Raw genomic sequence first — 6,000 nt, forward strand, 5'->3', positions numbered from 1 at the left:
AGCGTTGTGAACATCGTTGTTCTGGTGGTGTTGTGCCCCCACATTGCCTATAATAACAATTTCTGCGTGACCGTGCAACGTGGCGTAGCCCTTTCGGCACGTTTAGGAAAGGGCTCGTAAATGTGCTTCTGTGCGCCAGCTCTTCTTTGCTGAGCATCTTTTTAGCGGTATTTTTAACCTTCCGTTGCACGCCACTACGATTTAGGACTAGGCGCCTGAAGCTGAGCAAGGGGAATGGACCAATCGCACACGCCGGCACCACCCTCCTCCTCCAGTATCCTACGTTCAATGCTCTAGCTCGGCCCAACCAAAATCCCTCTCCACTTCTGCGTGCTCATTGCCTCTTGTCCGCCAATTACGTAACAACTAAAAGCAGCAGATCAAACGAGTTAGAATCAACATACAGCGATGCTTTGTGCCAGGGCACAAACAAGTCGAAACAAGAGGTTTTTTTTTCGGGGGGGGGGGGGGAGGGGTTCCTTTTTTCTTTTCTCCGCCACCGCCACTGCCGCGGATGCGTGGAGGCGAGCGCCATTTGGTGGCTTTGTAAGGATCCCAGCGGCGGTGACGTCGCGCGCGTCCTCCGCATTGATTGGTTGGTCTATTCATCAAGTGAGCAGCCACAACATAGCATCCATGGCCACGAATACCCGGTGACGTTCGCTAAAGAAAAAAAGCTGCTTTTTTAAAGCTGTCAAGGTACGCTATGCTGTTCGCTTTGAAAGAAAACAAAAGTGGCCTCCTAAAAACGAGAAGAGTGTTTGATTGGGCAGTTTCAACAACACTGCAGGCAACCACATGATGCTCGTGTCGGTGGTTACGTAAGTTAGACGTCATGAGATTGGAATAAAAACACATTGGAATAAGTTTACGTTCTAGGGTCACAGTAAACGACACCATTGTGCACGTTTGATTGTTCATCAGACTTTGGTCTAGGCACCACGGCGCCAGCCATAAAAAATGTACCACCTAAAACCCAACCAATGATATTGCGTTTCCAAGTCGGGTGTTCGCACCACTGCCCCATGGAGGTTCTTTATGTAATACCTAATGTAACGGAAACACATAGACGACAATCTTATACTCAGATCGAATAAATTAGCAATCATGATGGCGATCAGCGCACTACGCAAAACAAAGGACAGCAAATCAAGAATTTAACGAGAACACCGCGCTGGCTTCCAACTAAACTTTATTGGACAACCACAGGCATATGCGCGGAAAGCGAGTAAAGAAACGAGCAAAAAATAAAACAACAAAGCTTTTAAGCCATGACGAACTACCTGAGAAACACTTGTGGGGATGTGGGGGGAAATCCCAAAGGTTGCGCCAGCCAGAGCGGGGAGCGTTCATGTTGTTTGTAGGTGACATCACGTCTCGGATTTCTTCCCACGCATTTTTCGCAGAGCGCAAGTCACGCTTTAAAAGTTTTGTCGGTGTTTGGCAGCCTATTCTTTGTTCTTGTTTTTTCCGTATATAAACCTACCATTCTCCAATAAAATTTAGTTTTAAGAGAGCGCTGTATTCTCGTCAGCTTCTTGGTTTTTGTCCTTTGTTTTGCGTAGTACGCTGATCGCCATCACAGCTGAACTACTAGAACTCGCCCAGTTCACCACTCTTTTAGGCGCACTGGCAAACATTCACTAAGGGCTCAAGAAAATGCGAATTTCTTCATGAAATCCGCCAGATTAGGCGACATTTCAGGTAACATTGTAACATTAGCCAGCATTTTATTAACACGTGTATAACCACGTGTTATATATGTGCATCTGCTTTGTGGAAAACTGATTTACCCACGGACATGCTTTTGGCGTGTTTATGACATATTTCAGGCCTCCAGGAGCCATGTTAAAAAGGTAGCATGAGACATACCGCATGGAGGACTACCCAGTAACACTTCGCGGCAGAAAGAAAATTGAATATAGCCCAATGCTGCGTCCAATTTGAAGATTAGTCGGAGAATATCCTAAAGAATGCAACTCTAAAATCTAGAGAACAGCTGTATTCGGTCTAAGTGTGTCAGCAAGACAGTACATAGCTACAACGGCAAAAATGAATCCCACCTGTTTAACGCAGAGAGAGAGTATTGGCCGGGAGGATACGAGAGGCAAATTTCTTGTTTGCTACCTAACAAATTTGTCTTGTAAAAATGCCTTGAAAGACAGTATGAAGCGATGAAAACAGATGAAAACCAAGCTCAACCAAGACAGATGAAAACCCAAGCTCACGAACCACTATTGGGGTTCACGCACCACGGTGCATCTCGAAACACACAACATCATTCCAAAAGCGCTCTTAGGCGGTGACTAGTAACGTCAACATATTAGGATTGTCTCTTATCACAGGAGCCATCCGTATTGTTAAGCCGTGAGGGGAAGGAACGTCTCTGCACAAGGTGTACTGCCCGCATTGTAAGAGAAGGTGACAGTTTCGTTGTAATCGCGGTGGTCAAGCTCTCCTGTGTTGGAGATCGCTACACGCCAAGTGCTTGTATTGCTGAACGCCACGCGCAACCACAATCTACACAACAGCGTCGCGTTTCTCAGGTGCAGTCTTGATGGCAACCAAAATATTAAGGTAGGGATCATGGGGGAAGTCGACCTTTTCTGAATGGTTGTGCATTCCGATCGTGTAGTGCAGTGCCCCTTGCACGTGCAGTGCCACTTCTCGAATTTCGGAATGAAAAGTAAGGGTCTTCTCTGCGAATATTGGAGCAGCTTCATAGGTATGCTCGTTTCTGATAATCTCCCAATGAGGTAGTAGCCAATGAAGTATGACGTGGTGTCCGTTCTCAACCAGGTGGTTCATGCGCATCGGGACGCACGACCTATAGTAAACACTGTGGTGCCACTTTTTCACCTCACAAATGCGAGAGTTTATTCGCTTTGTGGCGTTTGTGTGATTTTCACAGGCTTTATGTGGCAATAGAGAGCTTTAAAATAGGGGCCCCAAAGAGCTTTGTGGGTGTTAGCGCTGAGGCCACATAATAGGGCACGCAGGAGCGAAGAGTTTTAGAATAGGGCTTTGCGTTTGCGGATAGCGTCTTGCGCTGACAGCGCCACTACGGCGTCAAAGAGTAGCTATTAGAAATAAATAAGTAAAATATACAATTTTATGATAGGAATAGTGATTTTGACGTGCGTGCATTCGCGTTAATTACAATTTACAGGTTATTGTGTGACCAGCAAACAATTAGTTGCGCTTAGTTTTGAGCAAACCAACTTTACGTGCCTTCACCAGCCAAGCTTAGCCGTGTTAGACCTACGAGCCATAAAATCCACAAATGAATTCGGAATCAGCGGCGTCTAATGAATCAATCTTCATAATCTTCATAACATAAGCTAGTTAAGACAAAGCGATAACCGCAGTCACTTCTCCTAGCTTGCGAAGTTCAGGCGTTACAACGAATCGAACTCAGTTTGGTGCCAGGTTAGAGCCGCCACTTCGATGCGTGCCGCCATGTTTGTTGATGTAAAGCTTTTGGGGCTGCTAATTGGGCTGCTGATGAATCGGTGAAATAGCATTCCCAACGCAAAACCCAAACGCAGTTTACGTCTCGCGCATGCGCAGTGGCTTCGGCTTCGACGCTATTTCTTTGGGGCCCCAAAAAGTTTGGGGTCCCTATTCTAAAACTCTCTATTGCTTGCCTGCACACCAAACGTACTAAAACAAAGGCCTGTACAATGTAACAATACCTAGGGGTGGATTCTATTGTTATTCAGTGTTCCCGAAGGCAGAACGTAGTAAGAACATAGATCGCTGCGCTACTCCTCAACTCTGAAAAAGTGGGAGACATAAAATTATGCAATGGAGTCGTTGCGTTATCCCTGCTAGGCTGAAATATAATATAAAGTATTCAAGCTCATGCTTTTCAAATTTTTCTAAAGGCATTCCTCGATAACTATTCGTGCCCACTATCACGAGCATTCGAGATTGCCTTTTGAGGACCCATTTAGCAGCTGAAGCGTAAATAATACAGATCAAGTCTGGACAGGGCCCCTTGCTTCCATCTGGCATCGCTACTACCAGCAAGACCGCGTACCTGGTTCTGCAGAACAGTAAGGGTTTTTCTTTTCGATATGCTATAACAGCGTTCAAAAACCAGGACGGATAGGAAAACCGACACACACTATGAAGGCTGTGGTGCGCCGTTCTTCCCGTCCGCCTTGGCTTTTGTGCGCTGTTATATATCGACATAACTACCCAATCGCCCACATCGAAGTTTTACTGCGGTAAATGTCCATCGTGGGCCATCGCCATTTTACTTCACCCCTTCAGTTGTGCGCTAGGTGCTTCCTTCGTGCGCCATTGTGCTCTTATGGTCACTTCATTATATATGGAGTAAAGAAGAATGGCACCTGTCACTGCCATTTCGCAAGCATGAAAGAAAGAGCGACTATACGCGTATGTACAACGATGACTTGGACTTACCCCAACAGCTATACTGGACCAACAAATTCTAAACCAAGAACCATCTCTTTCGGTTGGCACTGCATTTTAATGCTGCAATTTACAAAGAAGAATTTTCGCTCTCACGGCAGAAAACAAATCTGCGCAACAGCGTAATTAAACTCGCTTGAAGCCAACCCAAACAAAGCGGAAAATACAGGCAATGTGCCAAGGCTGCGTTTACCAGTGAAACGGACAATGATTGTCAAGTGGCAATGTAATTTTCGCTGAATCAGGCCCCACTAAAAGAATTCTGCAGAAATAATTGACGACCATCTTCAATGTAAGCGAAAAGCCTGGACAAGCCTGGACTGGCACTCGAATTTCACACAATAATAACTGCCTCCTACCGAAACCAAAGACTAACTAGGGCATATTTACTGCGAACTTTTCGGCAACATCAATATCGAATTCACTACCACCCTCCATTAAATCATCTCCTTCCATTCATTTATTTAAGAGGAAACTTCGTCACCACTTGTTAGGGAAGTGATTGTGTTGTATATTTTTTACGCTTCTGTATGTGAAATAATACTCCTAGGATCTGACTTTTGTGTTTATACTTTATTGTTAACACTATGACTCGGCTTTGTTTGTTAATACTTTCTGCTCCTAGAATTGCTACTGCTGTTGTTAACCGTATTAAGTGTACTTTTTCTATGTATTTGCTGTTGGAGGTCCATCCTCAGTCTTTGACTATGGGACCACCTAGAGTTACTTTTTCTGTAAAACATTTCAAGCGCATCAATAAACTGAAACTGAAGCTGTGAAAGTCCCCTACAATCCCCCCCCCCCTTCCACTCCTTGCCGCTCATCCCCGCACTCAATCCCCTCGGTGCCTTTTAGGTGTTCCTTCGTGGCAGCCGCAGAGACCGAAAAGGGTCCACTTCTTGCTCACCTTAGTTCGAAGGCATCAGCGCCGTCAGCGTTCGACAGAACCCTCACCTGCTGCTGCAGTGTGTACTCCGCGGGAAAGAAACCGCTGTGGATTCTCGTCCGCCACACCTTCCATGGTGGGATAGTCAACACCGGGCGCCCAGCGAGATGAGCGACGACCAGGGAACGACTGCCTCCCAACTTCCTCCAGGTCCTCCCCGCCACTCGCTTGCCCGGGAGCATGATCTTGTAGGAGACGACGGCAAGTGGTAGCCGTCGCGACCATCGTCTATTTAGGCCAGACAGCCATGGTGCCGCAGTATCGTGGGAGCTGCAGATACCGTGGCCACTCAGGTCGAGCGTGCCAGCGTGTTCCACGCTTGCGCTACATGCGCGTGAGCCGCCTTCTTCACCGGCTCTGGAGGCGATAGTCGCGCCGCGACAAGGTTCCGCTGCTCGTGCGAAGCACGAATAAAATATGTGCAATAGGCGCGTGTATTCGCCGGTTCTTGGTGCGTGCCAATAGTTCAGGCCGTTGAGGGAAACAACACAGAAGGCGGTGTTGTCGAACGGCGTGCAACGATGGCAGTGGCGGAGAACTGCGGGTCACGATGTGCATAATATTTCACTTGCTGATTCATGCTGCATCCTAATTTCAAGTGCGGGTAGGGCTGT

At 46.8% G+C, this 6,000-nt stretch overlaps 1 long non-coding RNA gene across 1 annotated transcript in view; it reads right to left on the bottom strand.

The window, feature by feature from the left end:
- LOC135912158 (uncharacterized) overlaps positions 1-5,702 on the bottom strand; it is a 42,448-nt gene extending 36,746 nt beyond the window's left edge. Inside the window, exon 1 of the long non-coding RNA XR_010567568.1 lies at positions 5,395-5,702. This is a non-coding gene — a long non-coding RNA (uncharacterized lncRNA). The remainder of the gene's footprint in view (positions 1-5,394) is intronic.
- Between the last annotated feature and the right edge of the window lie 298 nt (positions 5,703-6,000).

Source organism: Dermacentor albipictus, chromosome 8, assembly GCF_038994185.2.
Source record: "Dermacentor albipictus isolate Rhodes 1998 colony chromosome 8, USDA_Dalb.pri_finalv2, whole genome shotgun sequence".
Taxonomy (NCBI): domain Eukaryota; kingdom Metazoa; phylum Arthropoda; class Arachnida; order Ixodida; family Ixodidae; genus Dermacentor; species Dermacentor albipictus.